This window comes from Hemicordylus capensis, chromosome 1 (assembly GCF_027244095.1).
Source record: "Hemicordylus capensis ecotype Gifberg chromosome 1, rHemCap1.1.pri, whole genome shotgun sequence".
NCBI classification, from domain to species: Eukaryota; Metazoa; Chordata; class Lepidosauria; order Squamata; family Cordylidae; genus Hemicordylus; species Hemicordylus capensis.
The window spans coordinates 113613126-113628723 of NC_069657.1; positions in this window are offsets into that span (position 1 = coordinate 113613126).

Below are 15598 nucleotides of genomic sequence, written 5' to 3' on the forward strand. Positions count from 1 at the left end.
CATTTGTCTGGTCAGCATGGTGTTGCTGACCACACAAATGGTGCCTGCACATGCACAGATGCCAAGTGCATACTAGTGCCACCTGGGGGTACTTGGGGCATGTGCCACTTCAGCAGAAAGCTACATGGTGCGGCTGAGAGCAGGGATGGACCCACTGTCCTCTTTCTTAACGCTTCAGCTCCCAAACAATTATCAAACTGTGGTTTCAACTATGGTTCATGCATACCCCTACATACATTATTTACATATACTGCAACTCCCCCTCTCTTTTTGTTGAGTCTGTTCCTTTTGGTCAAGTTATTACTGTACAGATCAATTCTATTCATTTGTATAATTTGATTCTAGTGATTCAACTTCAAATTGAATCATCCTTTAAAAGGGGGATTCAGTTTAAATTTGAGAGCCATTTGGCACCTTTTAAAAACCATTTAGGCCCCCGATTGGTTAAAAAAAGGCACTAAAACAGGGTTGAATTGATTCGAAATCATTCAATTTTGAATTGAGTTTTTGGACCAAATTCAAATCTGATTAAAATTTGAAAAGCATTTTCAGAATTCAATTCAAATTCAAAATGAATCAACAAATCATTCTGTAAACATCTCTAGTTATTATCCTTCAAGTACTCTACTCCAGTCATGTGTCTCGTCCAACCAACTTTCAGTGATACCTATCAGATCATAGTTGCCTTCCTGTGTTCAGGTTTTAAGTTCCTCCAGTTTTCATACTCTGTGTATTAGTGTATAGACGCCAGAGACTGTGGGTATACCTGTCTTCTGGCTTCCTTGCTGTAGTATCTTGAGAATTTCTAAGTGCCCCTCCTCCATTTACATATTCTCTTCTCCCTAGTATTTGGTTTTGTACTTGGTACTGGGCTTTTGACTCCCTCCCCCATTGGGTTCAGTTTAAAGCCTTTCTGATGAGGTTTGTGAGGCTCCTGCCAAACAAATTCTTCCCCATCCTCATGCAACGCACCTCATCTAGTTCCAGGAGTCCTTTATGTGGGTGGTGTAGGCTGTAGTCTAAGAATCCAAACCCTTCTCAGTGACACCTTCTTCATAGCCAGCTGTATATTTGTAGGATCCTGCATTCTTTTCCTGCATCTTGACCCTCCACTGGAAGGATCAGTGAAAACGCCAATGGTGCCCCCAATTCCTTCACGTTCCTACACAGTGCCTAGTCGCCCTTATAGGTCATTTTTGTAAGCCATTCTGAAGGCTTTTTAAGCAGAAAGGAAGGATAAAGATATTTTGCATAACTAAAAATCAAGTGCCAAACATCATTATTAAGGCAAAGTCAAAGAAAAATAAGATGTATTAGGCAAAAATGTTATTTAAGGCTGACTACTGAAATGGGATGCTATGAAATAACTGATTGTCCATTAAACATGAATAGTAAACTAGTCAAAAGACATTTACTGTAGGAAATTAATTGGATTAAATAGTGCTGTGCTCATTTGCCACATTGGCTGCCTTTAAATAGGAGTGATAGCCTAGGTGACACCTCTTCATTCAAGGCATCTGCAATTAGTATATTTATACACTGGGAATTGCTTTAGAAAACAGACTAAAAAGCCAGCTGATGCTCATAACTGGTTCACAGCCTTATCGTTCTGTCACTTAGAATATGGAGCCATCACAGTCTTCCTTTTTGCTTTTTTAATGTCAGGCTGAAGAGAGCACAAAACTGCATCTTTTGAAAAAAGCCCTTTACTGTACCACAATTAGAGGCTGATGTGTGGCAAACTGTATTAGGCCAAGGAATGATTTCAAGAGCTAAAAACTTCTGAAACTCACAAAATACTTACATTTAAAATGCACAACTATATTGGACTGCATATGTAAAAATAAATACATGGAAGTCAATTATCCTCTCCCTCCTGGTGGTACAGAGATACATTCAGGCCGATGACTTTTTAAATGTATGTTGGTAATCATGAAATTAATAGGATTGTTAATTAGTTCATAGGTAGGCTAATCCTGAATGCTTCAGTATGATTTGGCTTCCATTACTACAGTCATACATTAGAGTTATATACTTATGCCTGGGGTGTCAAACTACCAGCCCATGGGCAAGATGCAGTGCACATAGCTCTGCGATCTGGCCCCCAACAAACTGCTGCCACCATGTTTTCCCTCCCCAGCACATTTCCTCCTCTGCCACCTTTCCATGCTCCGAAACATCCTGTGGCTTAAATCCAAAAGAGCTACATAGCCCAATTCTCACCTGGCCAAAAGGAATAACTAACAAAAAATTTCTCCACTTCAAAAGCCACTCTGCTGGGAGTTTGACTGGGCTTCCTAACAGGATTATTAGAAATCCTTTTGTTTACATTGATATTTCATACCCTTTTAACAAACAGCCACATTGTTTTCCATTCCTTTTCTTCAGAGGAATCATGTCTTAAGGCACGATGCTATCCTTCTCTAAAAGCTGAATGAACAGAACTGCACATCCCTTTATCATATGTGTTTAAACAGTTGCCATGTAATTTCTATTCTGGCTATTGGACTAAGGTCACTATACAGAAATTTCAGCTCTAACATTTAGATATATACTATTTCATATAAAATATTTCAGCCAAAACTTTTACATACTGTAGTAAATTAAGATATATACATTTACTATAGTTGCACACCCACTCTTTCTTCTGTTGGAAGTAAAGGACTATGCGCTGTCTCTTGTCTCAATGACATAGGAGGACAGAGTAGCAAGTCTAGTGAGTCAGAGAGCTAGAGGGTCAAGACAGTGGTCATCTCTTCTCTACTACTCTGACACTATACCTTTGATATGTAGATTGCTAATGTCAGGGACTTCCTTCCTTCCTTCCACTTCCTCTTCCCTTCTTCTTCCCTTCCTTCTACCTTGCAACATGCAAGCTCCTCTCTCCCTACACCATGTGTGCAGAGATGCAGAATCCATCTGCATCCAGCTAGCTAGCTAGATTAGAGATCCTATCTCTTCACTTTACTATCTAGAATGGAGTTCTATAATAAATACTCCTTATATTGATTTAAAACTATGAACTGGCTCAAAGTTATTTTACCCTCAGCATACACACATGTCTAACCAAAGTCTGCTGTGTTGTGCCTCTGTGCCTCATCATTACTATTGTTTTCTAGCTAGCTGGACTGCAGCTCAAGCCACTTCATGAGTGCCAGATCCATCTGTCCATAACTGTGGGAACATGGCACCCTGATCATCGAAATAACCACATAGAAAATGCTGTTTTGGAAGAGTTTATGTTGTGACTATGAAAAGTTTCAAAAACAAATATTTTTGGTACTTCCCAAAGTCCCTCTTGCATTAAAAAAAATCAAAGGTAGAAAAGCCCTGTCCTCCTTTGCATATGATCAACCTACAAGCATCAGACAATAGCTACTAAAACTGTGGGATATAGCAATTATGTTATGTTTATGTGAAGCAAGAAAAGCTGAAAAATAATACTTGACCTGTTGATACAATCTTCCCTGAGCATCAGTGGCAACAATAGTTGTAGCACAGACATCTGATGGACTAAGAAGATTATTCTGAAGAACATCTGCCCTCCCACATTGCTAATACTGCCTATAAGAGAACAGAGACAGGAACCACATGATACCATCATAGAATTGGAGGGGTCTGGTCGGATATCTAGGAAAAAAATCAAGTATCTCCAACACATGGCTGTCCAGTCTCATCTTGAAAATATCCATTGAGGGAGAGCCCACAAATCTACTAGGTTGGGTATAGGCAACCTTGGCTCTCCAGCTGTTGCTGAACTACATCTTCAACTGAAATCTATCCTCCTGTAACTTAAACCCATTAGATTTTGTCCTCCCCATGTCTTTGCCTTCTTCTCAGATATGAAGAGTGTTGTCATGAAGTATACCCCTTCAGCCTTCTCTTCCCCAGGCTAAACATGCAGTTCCTTCCATCTGGCCCTCATAAGATTTCTTTTCCCTCCTCTGAACCTGTTCCAATTTGCCTATGTCCTTCTTAAAGTGCAACACCGAGAACTAGACACAGCACTCCAAATGAGGTGTGAGTAGCTAAGTGTGGAATAAAGTGAAACTATTACTTCTGGCAACTTGCAAACTATGGTTCAACTAATGCAGCCTAAAATCACATTAGCCTTTTTTTTGAAGTAGCATCACATTACTGACTAATGCTCGACTGAGGATGTACTGCTGACAATCCAAGTGTTACCTATCCTCATTTGATTTTTTTACTTAAGTGCAGAAATTTGCAGTTTTGTCTCTCTTGAATGTAATTCTATCAGTTTCTAGGGTTGAATCATGAGTGGGCTAAGCCCACTCTCCTCGCAAACCTCTTCCCGGCAAGTCTCACTGAATGTGAGACTCGCCTCATTCTGTCAAGGTCATCTTGAATTTTAGGTCTGTCTTCTGAGGCATAGCTAACCTTCCTAATTTTGTGTCATTTACAGATTGGATGGAATTTCCTTCCACTCCTTCATCTATGTCACTGGTAAAAATATTGAAGAGTACCAGGCCTAAAACAAAGGGTGCCCTGTGGCACCCCACTCAAAACCTCTCTATAGATTGATGAGGATCAATAGATGAACACTCTTTGAATATGGTTTTCCAACTAGTTGTCAATGGACCTGATGGTATTATAATCTAGCCTACATTTGGCCAATTTGGTAACCAGATTGTCATGGGGAATTCGGTCAAATGATAAATTACATCTTCAGTATTCCTACAATCCAATAAACTGGTAACACTTTAGAAAATAAGGTAAGATTAGGCTGGCAGGATTTATTTTTGACAAATCCACGATGGCTTCTACAAATCACAGCATTGTTATAAAAATGCTTACAGACTGACTACCTTATGATCATATCTAGTATCTTGCCTGGTATTGAAGTAAACTGACAGATCTGTAGTTTTCCAGATCTTATTTTTTCTCCTTTTTGGAGATCAGGATAATAACCCATCTCCATGTTTGTAGAATCACTCATTCACCAGGATTTCTCAAAGAGAATAGAATGAGATTTCAAGAGTACATCTGCATAGTCTTTTAGTATCCTAGGATGCAATTAATCAAGCCCTGAAATATTGAACTAATTTAAGGTAGATAGGTATTGCCTGAGCAACTCCTTATCACTCTCGAACTGCAGTTGTGACCTCTCACCATTCACGCTGCTTTGTGAGATAGTAGACAGTTCCTCCTTTAGGAGAACATGGAGACGAAATAAGAGTTATTCTGCTTTCTCTTTGTTTCCCATTAATACTCCACCATCCTTACTGAGCAACGGGCCTACCATTTCCTTCTCCTTACCCTTTTTTCAAACATACAAATAGTGATTTGTAGCATTTGAAATCATCAACAGCACCTGTTATTCCAAAGACAGAAAGTTTAAAGAAGAGGCTCGTTTGTCTTGCCTCAGGAATTTTCTCAGACCAGCAGAATACATAAATTTATGTATTATTGTGTGGTTTATATTATTATGATTCAGATACATGTTTGTATAAACAGGAGACTTTTACTCTTCATGATTGTATAACTATATAATGTTAGTTTATATATAGGCATTGGGTTTATTTTCATATGAAATATTATGGCTGGGTTCAGATGTAGCATGGAACTGTGGGTCTTTTTAAAATAATTTAGTATGTTTTACTGTACTATAGGAAAATAAAGTTTTAGTTTATGAATTATAGGTGTACACATATTTGAAATTGATCTAGTCACACTAAAAAAGAATGAGCGTAATCATGAATATACAAAATAGAAGAACAAGGAACAGACAGTGCTTGGCAATCATATGAACAACCAGTACAAGGAATGATCAATAAGAGGTTTGATTTTTCTAATTTGGAGACTATTGTTACATTTATAAGCTAGCAAATCAAATATTGCCAAATGCTGACTGCTGTATGTCTGATACTGGCTGCTGTTTGACTGCTCCTGCCAAATATTTGGATGTCAGGTGTGGAACTTATAATCTTTATTGAATATTTTGAAAATACCTGCTCATCAAGAAGCTATTCACCACCACCAGTTGCAGATGAGAATTTTAATGGGCAAATTCATTTCAGCTCTATCATGACTCTGAAATGATAGTAAATAACACTGACCAATACAGATGCAGGGATATGATCTATACATGTTTCTATCATGGAAGTCCAGTGTTAGAACTCTGAAAACCCTCTTGATGCAGCAGTTAAGAATTAATTGATCCTTGATTGTGCAAATGCTTCTGTTTTCAGGTCAATTGAGATAGTAGTTGAGAGAACATAAATAGCATAGTGAGTAGCATCTCTTGTTTCAGAATTTTCAATAATGTCTCTTGACATCTCATGCTATTGCTTTGCTAATTCTACCTACACCTACTGCATCATGTCACTTAGGTTTACTCTAAATGAAACATGAAGGCTTACTGCTTCTTTTGGCCTTGTGAAGCTTCTACAATTTGTGTGATTTAAAATCAGATCAGGGGTGCTGCCACCATTGTGGGGACGGGTACAAAGAACCCAACCACCACTCCCTGTGGAGCCATGCCATCCAACCTAGACCCACCTCCTGCGTCTGACATCCAATGCTGGAGGCATGGCCATATTATTATTATCTATTATTTAGTTAGTTAGTTTATATACTGCTTGACTCCAAAGGCTCTAAGCGGTTCGCAAAAATAAACACAATAGAAACAAAACCAACTATTAAAAGAGCAATTAAAAAATTTAAAACATCCAGAGATTACTAAAAGCCTGGCTTTAAAAAATGTGTCTTAAGAGCTCTTTTAATGGCTGGTAAAGATGTTAAACCACAAATGTCTATAGGAAGCCCATTCCACAGCACAAGAGTGACTATAGAGAAGGCCCGCTCCCGAGTCACCACCTGATGAGCTAGCCGTATACGGAGACTGACTTCTCTTGATGAGCTTAATGTGCGGTGGGGATCGTGCAGAAGGAGGTGCTCTGGGAGTCTCCCAGGGAGCCCGGTCCTAAGCCATAGGGCTTTAAAGGTAATTACCAGCACTTTGTATTTTGCCCGGAAACCTCTTGGCAGCCAATGTCGTGGCCCTGTGGCCCCATTTTTGAGAAGCTTCAGCCAGTACTGGATTCCCAGCCTGACTGGGAACGTATCTTTCTGCCTTTCGAGTCAAGAAAAGGTGCTCCCAGCCAGGCTGGAAACACAGCACTGGCTGAAGCACCTTGCAAACGGGGCCTTGTGGCCCGGCCATGCCCCCTACATCTGATGTCAGATGCAGGGGACATGGCTAGGCTGCCTAGGGGCTGCCTAGGTGGGTTGCACCCCTGCCACCGCTGGCTTCCTATGCACCTGTATCAGATGCCTATATCCATCTATCTTCTGGAATTGCAGAGTTCTTACTTTGTGTAGTTAGGTTAGAGGTAGCTTTCTGTAGCCCACAATATCCTGAAACAGAGCAGAGCAGTGTGGGATATACCCTCACTTTTGTGGACCTCTAAACTAAGCTGACCTGAGCTTTGGCAGAACATTTTAAACTTGCCAGCCACTAACTCTGGCTTTGGTGGAAAGTCCATCTCACAGAGCAGGAATTTCCATGCATGGAGTTGAAAAAATCTGGGTACCCAACCCCTATCATCCCCAGACAATTTATATCTGTGGGATTATGGGAGCTGTAGTCCAACAACATCTGGGGACCAAAAATTGTGAACCCTTCTCATAGGGGAGCCAGACTGGGTTGGGTCCCCAGATTTTCTGATGTACATCTGAGTAGCACCCCCAGGTATCATGTTCTCAATGTCACTTTAGTCACTGACACCATCTAAGCTCCCCTGCTGCCAGTCAGCTCCTTCCTCTGGCCCTTCTACACAGATTGTGCTAGACTTCTTTTATATTATATCCCTTTGTGTTTCCTTTCTGACATTTACCATAATGATTCATATGATGTGCTGAAACTTAGTGAAGGGAGACTTCAACCAGTTCAGTGCCATAGTATAAGCATGGCTCTTGTGATACTATTAAGTTTAATTATTAGACAAGCTTTCTTCACCTCAATTTGGAATGCATGTGGGTTGGTTTTTTTCATTAAAAAAAATTCAGAAGAAAGTTTGTAAAACAAAATATGGGGGGATCACTCTCAGCAGTCCTTGCCAGTCTTCCCCCTCCAAGAAAACTAAGAAAACTCCATTTGCCTTGCAAATTGAGTGGGGAAATCCAGATGCAGGGAGTGATCATTTGAGAGAGGAGAGGTCTTATAGGTCCCTCCGTAACTGGTCTGGATACATGTGAGAATGCCAAGAAGCATTACTCCCTTTGTATTGCAATGGAAGCATCACAGGTGTAGAATACATGCAAGTATTGAGTTATGTTACTATCTACTAGCCTTTAGTAGCCTATGTTAGAACATTAGCCAAGGGTACTTGAATGGCAATGTAATGTATGTCTCAAAGACAGGGGCGTATCTAGGGGTAGGGCAGGCAGGGCACGTGCCCCGGGCGCCACTTGAAGGGGGCGCCATTTTTCTAAAATTAAAAAAAAATTAAAATGGCTGCTGAAAACAAAATGGCCACTGCGCATGCTCAAATGGCCTCTGTGAGGCCCTAGGCCATGCCAGGCCTCGCAGAGGCCATTTGAGCATGCACAGTCACCATTTTGTTTTCAGTGGCCATTAAAAAATTTTTTTTAAAAAAAATGGCCACCGCACATGCTGAAATGGTCCCTGCAAGGCCCTAGAGGCCAGAGAGGGGAGAGGAAACTTTTGCAGACCCCCCCCCCACAGCCTTTAGGAAGCCCCCCAAAGGGGCTACAAGTAATTTTTTAAAATTAATTTTTTTAAAAAAATTAAAAATTTTATTTTTTAAAACTTTTTTTTTTAAAAAAATCAATATAATATAAGTCACTGTACACATATTCAGTTTGGCGCTATGTACAGAGAATCAGATGGGTGTCAGATGTTTGGACAGGGGGCGCAATTTCAGTGTTTGCCCTAGGTACTATTTTCCCTAGATATGCCTCTGCTCAAAGACTGATTGAATGTGCCTTGTTCTTTGGCCAATGAATCCTGTGAAAGGAGCTCTGCTCGCTCTCAATTTAGATTCTTGGGCTTCCACTTCAGGATGGACAGTTTCTAGAGCACATTTCTGTCGTTAGATAAGAGCCACAAACCTTCTCACTTAACAATCATCTTCCAATGACCGTACCGCCAATAATGCATTCTTTGTTCCTTTGATCTCCATTCGGAATTACAAACTTCTGCCAAGCTTAGCCTCCAAGTGTAAGTGATTTAAATGCCTTGGAAGTAAAATAAAAATTTAAAAAACCAGTAGACAATGGTGGTTGTGGAGTAACACAACTGGTGGTCTCCGGACACCCAGGATATCCTGACAATACATGGGGATTGTAAATGTCTATGCCTCCTGATTCAATGAATTGGGCAAGGACGCATAGAAAGTCTCGTGCACTCCAGCAGGAAGCGATGCTTCCAAGCATTCTTAGGAGTGTCTATATGCGTAAAACTATGGACAAGTCTACAAGAAGAGGCCTCTCCAGAATCTTCCCCACTGTCCGTTCTTCCACCCTTTTGAAAGGGTGATCTTGCTTGGGAATGGGAGGGAACTGACAGGGCAGGCTAGATGGCAGAGGCAGCAAACTGCTTTACAGGCCAGACCTCAGTTCAGCAGGGTTTTAGTCCAGCTCATAATGGAGTGTGGATTTCCCATCTGGAGGAGTTTGTATTCTGAACCCAGCAGTTTTGAATTTCACTCTCATTACTAGGTGAGTTGGCTACTATATAATGTGCAATATTCAAGATAAAAATAAATTTCAGATATAAGGTTATAAGACCTCTTCTGAATTGAGGGGCCTTTGGACATAGGGACTACCACAAGAAAAGGCTATCAGACTCTTAGGATCAGTGCTGTTTGTTATCCTCTGGGACAAAGAGAAGCTTCTTGCAGAGCTTTGATTTCTAATTATTCTGGGCTAGTCTGAAGCAGTATAGAATGTCAGAGTTGCTCAATTAGGCTGAGCATTATTCCCCTCCAAGAATAGGTGTCTTTACTTCAGCAGGGGACAGAAAATCATTACAAATGGTTAATGCCTTAGTTGGTCTCTGGGTAGAAACCTGTGGGGAAATATAAAATTGTTTTTATCAGAATACAGGCAACAGATAGCGCCGGAGTCATTTTTATCATTTTAGTTTCCATGGATACCATTGCCCTGCATATGCTTTCCCTAAGAAGTGTGTCAAAGTCACATCACATTGCTTAAAGCTACATAAACCACATGGAGGTAGCCCAACATTTTGTTACTGGGAGGGCACTCATCCAATTTACCAATACAGGAATGTCCATAGTATATATGTGCAAAGTCTGTAGGAAGGATTCTAGTTCCACTTTCTGAGCTCCAAGCAGTGGATTTCCAAGGAAATTCTGTCTGCAAATTTGATTTCAGCTGGTTCTAGATGTGCTGCCACTCCTAGTTCAATGCATTGTGGGTTAAGTAATCTTAGGGCTCAATAACTTTATTTATTTCTCTATCATATTTCTATAAAGGTAAAGTGTGCCGTCGAGTCAGTGTCAACTCCTGGCGACCACGGAGCCCTGTAGTTGTCTTTGGTAGAATACAGGAGGGGTTTACCATTGCCTCCTCCTACACAGTATGAGATTATGCCTTCCAGCACCTTCCTATATCGCTACTGCCCAATATAGGTGTTTCCCATAGTCTGGGAAGCATACCAGTGGAGATTTGAACCGGCAACCTCTGGCTTGCTAATCAAGTCATTTCCCTGATGCGCCATATATACATCTCTAGGCGGTGTAAAGGTAAACTGTGCCATCAAGTTGATTTTGACTCCTGGCGACCACAGAGCTATGTGGTTTTCTTTGGTAGAATACAGGAGGGGTTTACCATTGCCTCCTCCCGCTCAGTATGAGATTATGCCTTTCAGCATCTTCCTACATCACTGCTTCCCGATATAGTACCAGTGGGGATTCGAACCAGCAACCTTCTACTTGTTAGTCAAGCATTTTCCTGCTGCACCACTTCAGGTGACTTCTAGGCGGCGTACACAATCCAAATTACAGTATAAAAATAAAAACAAACAATTAAAACACTTTCACAGAATAAAAACAATTAAAAACAATTCACAGAGTGAAACAATTAAACTAATTTCACAGGACAAAAGCAATTAAACAGTTTAAAAATTAATTTTAATTAAAAGCCTGATGAAAGAGGTGTATCTTAAGGGTCTTTTTAAAAGCAGTCAGAGATGGAGAAGCTCTTATTTTGACAGGGAGTGCATCCCAAAGCCTTGGGGCAGCAACAGAGAAGGACTGGCCCCAAGTCGCCATAACCGGAACTCCCCAGATTATATTAATAGGCAGCAGGGTTCATGACAAAGAAAATGGACTCTTAAATACTCTGGCCGGAAGCCATTCAGGGCTTTATAGGTAATGACCAGCACTTTGTATTTCACTTGGAAACGTATCGGCGCCAGTGCATTTCTTTCAGAATCAGTATTATATAGTCCCAGAGACCAACCCGGCTGCTGCATTCTTTACCAGTTATAGTTTCCGAACTACATACAAAGGCAGCCTCACGCAGAGTGCATTACAGGAGTCAAGCCTAGAGGTCACCAGCATATGTACTACTGTTTTAAGCTCATTTACCTCCAGAAATGGGTGTAGCTGACACCCGTTTGTTTGTTTGTTTGTTTGTTTTATATTTCATTTAACACATTTGTATACCACCCCAAACACAAGTCTTTCATGATAGGTATATCAAAGCACACGTCTCATGGTATGTATTTTCTTTTCTCTTGGTTGCACTGCATCATGGGTTTTGTAGCCTTTAATCTTCAACAAATGCTTCATTCTTTTAATTCACAAAGGGGACTGTGATCTTGTTGATTCTTCAGGAACTCTCAGCAGTTTTTAAATCCACCCACCCTGGTATTCAGGGGTATTATTTTGCAACAGTTCGAGGCCTTCCTGGAGGATGGTCAAAGAATGTGGTGTTGCAAGACTGCTGCTCCACTCTGTGGTCATCAGTTTATGGGGAGTCACAAGGTTCTATCTAGTTCTTCGTGTTTGGATGAGGTTATCCAGAGGGTTGGGCTGGGATGTCATCAGTGTGCTGAAGATACCTAGCTCTATTTCTTGCTTTCATGTCTGCTTTCATGATTTCTTGCTTTCATTGTCTGATCCTGAGCAGTCTGTAGTTCTAAACTGGTGTCTGGAAGCAGGTTGGAGTGGATGAGGGTGAAGTTTAATCCAGACTGTTTGTTGCTCTGATTGTCTCAGAAGACAGGGTTTTAGATGTTTTAGATGGGGTTGCTCTCCTCTTGAAGCAGCAGTTTCACAGATTGGGGATACTCCTGGAACTATCCCTGCTTATGGATAAGGAAGTTACAGCAGTGGTCAAGAATAACCTTTACCAGTAACATGTGGCCACTGGAGACATCCTTTTCTGGAGAAATTAGTTCTAGCTCCTGTCATTTATGCCTTGGTCATTTCCAGATTTGGGTTGCCTTAGAAGAAAGTCTGGAAATTTAAATTGGCTTAGAATGCTGTGGCAGACTTTTCTCTGGGATTGGCAGGATATACCATATTAGGCCAATTTTATTCCATCTTCATTAGTTTCCAGTCTGTTTCAGGGCTCAATTCAAGATTCTGGCTTGGTCAGAGAGGGACAGACAGGCAGACATAGAGTATGGCAGACAGAGACTGCATGGGGAAGTGTGTGCAACAATGGGCCAGTTTGAATGAGACAGCCCCCCCACACACATGGGGATATGGTGAGACTGAGCCTGTTGGGGCTCCTTATGCAAATATCCAGATGCCCACTCCTGTGTTACTTGGGGGGAGGGTTGTTCATCTGATGACCCCTACAAGTACTTAAACAAGTACTTGGGGCATGTGTATAGAGGCCATTTGAAGGAACAGCCCCTTCCCAAGCGATAAACGGATGCGTGGCATGGCATTGCGAGATCCGCAGGGTCTCAGCACTGTTTGCATCCTGCCATGGTGCTGTCTTGTCCGAAATGACTCACTGAGGCTGTTCGCACGCATATGCGAAACCGTGCTAAGGGAGCCCAGCCCGGTTTGGCATGCATGTGTGAACTGCTGGGATCGGGCCAATCCCAGTGGCTACACAGCAGCAAACCTACCTGTTTAGCCAGCCTTCCAAATGAGGTTAAGGGAGCAAGTGCGGGAGGAGGGATTCCCATAATGCACTGCGCACTAGCATGGTGCATTATCAGAGTTCTGGGGCTGGGGTGGTGCGGGGCTATAGAGGGGGCTGCTGCTCATCTGGGCGGGCAATCCACCCGAAGAAGAGATTGTCTGTGGGGAAGGTAGGTTAAACCTGCCTTGCCCACAGCCCGCCTTCAAGCCCTTCTCATAGATTGTGAGAAGAGGCTCAATATATATTTTAGTTGATATTTACTAAGATGGCTGTGTTTACTTATTTCACTATGCTGCTTCTATGGTTGTGAGATTTCGGGGAGAGTTCTTTGTTGTTATTTGTTTGCTGCTTTTCTTCAAATTGTTGGGATTTATATTTTTATTATAGTATAATATTTATAATACTTATTATAAATATGTTTTCCCACAGGTGGGGTATGAAATGCAAAAGAAATAAATACAGACAGTCCTCAACTTAAAATGCTCCAATTTTAGACGAATGGCATTTAAGGCGTTTCTAAACCACCACCCTGTTTCAAATTTTCAACACTTGTTGTGGAAGGGGAGGCTCCACTAGACAGCTGCTGGTGCATGGGCTAGAGGAGGAGGAAGAGGTGACAATGGTTGCTTAGGCTGACATTATCATTGAGACTACCATTCTTGGTGGTAAATGCTCCTTCATCTGAGGCTGCAGAGCGATTGGCTGACTTGCCTATCCAAGATCCTCCCATTATTTTGGCTGCTGTTTTGGCTCCTCCTCCTCCAGGCTCAGTTGCTATGATGTGATATCAAGAAGGAAATAACTTGGCCCATTCCCAGCCCACGTTCTGCTTCCTGCCCACCCTCCTTTCTTCCCAGTCTAACCACTGCGGAGAAGGGGGGGGGGAGATGGAGGTGAACTACCCAGTTGCCTTCCTCCCTTCCACCAAAAAGTGAGGAAGGGACTAGTGAGTGGCAAGGTTGACCAACATCTAATTCTCAACCATCATGTTCTCTGCTGCATGTCTGTGACTGGTGCATCATCAGCTTTGATGGCAGTAAAAAAAAAGGGGGGGGGGTATCCAGCCTTGGCCCAGGAACAAAACCCCGATTTATAACATTGTTTCCTATGGGAATATAGGTTTTGAGTTAAGACATTTCAACTTAAGAGACAGGCACCAATTGTTTTCTTGAATTGCAAAAGGGTTAGACATGAAAACTGTCACAAGAAAACATGCTTGTTGGTTTCAGCAAGACAACAACAAAAACTTCCTGTTCAGGTTTAATATGCTATGGATTTCTTGAAAGCATGAAAGTTTCATTCATCATCCATCAGAATTTTTTTTGCGGGGAGAGATTTGATATGGCAGAACTACTGGTATAGAAACAGTGAAGTGGAAAATGCATGAAGCTGATGTCCATAAATATTTTATTTTTCTGAGGCTGAGTTCAGATGTAGCACAAAACTGGAGTTAAACAGGGCAGAGGTTGGAACTCCAGGATGTCCAAACGTATGAAACCATGGTTTTGTGGCAAAAGCAACCTCTGGTTTGCCTCACCAAATTCTAAACTGAACTTTTGGTTAGTACAAAGGTTCACTGCAGAGACCTCCTATTGGTCACCAAAGCATTAGGTCTAACTCCAAACGCTGCCATAACTGTGGTTTTGCCCCAATTTTCAAACTGCAATCATAGAGGTGGCAGCACAGACCTGCCCAGGGATGTGGGAGCTCTATGCCAGCAGTGCATCTTGCTGGCTGCCTCTCAGAGAACAATCCCTGCCCCTCCTGTCACCTATGCAGCTGTGGAGTTGCCCGGCATGTCTGTGCTGGCCACAGACATTGCAGGCTTGTCATCCCCTCAAACAGCACAGAAATACAGGGGCATTTTTTCTTCCCACTCTGTCCCCTACCCACCCACTGGGCAAGCAGGAGGGAAAGGGGATAGGATGACAGGACAGGCACTAAGTGATTTGCTCCCAGAGAAGGAATCGACAGTGATGTATGTTCACAAGCACAAACACTCCAGGTGGCAACAGAAGCAGGGCACACCATCACAGCACCGGGAGGGGAACACTCCAGAGGGTGTCCAGAGCCGGGTCCAAAAGAGAGCCCCGAGCAGGGATTCTGGAGCAGCCAAGTTCTATTTTTTTCCAGAGAACTGTTGGGGAAGGGGAGGGCAGCCCCTTTCCCTTGGGGGTTAACAGTCCCTAGGCTTGCTCATGAGAAGAACCATCTATGAGGAATAGGCATGAATTTATTGGGCTGCTTCCATGCACACGTCTAGTGGGTTGACTTGTGAGCATGCAGTCCAAGGGTAGACAAGCGCCCTCATGGCCACATGGTCCTCCCCAGTAGACTGACTCTTTCATGAGAGGGCAAGCCCACCAGCAGCAAGCTGCCAGTGGAGCTGGATGTTGGCAGGGTCTGCATAGACTGTTTTGCTTGGGTTACCCCTTACAATATCATCCCAGGTTATGGTGGGACAGACATCCCAGCATTTTTTGCC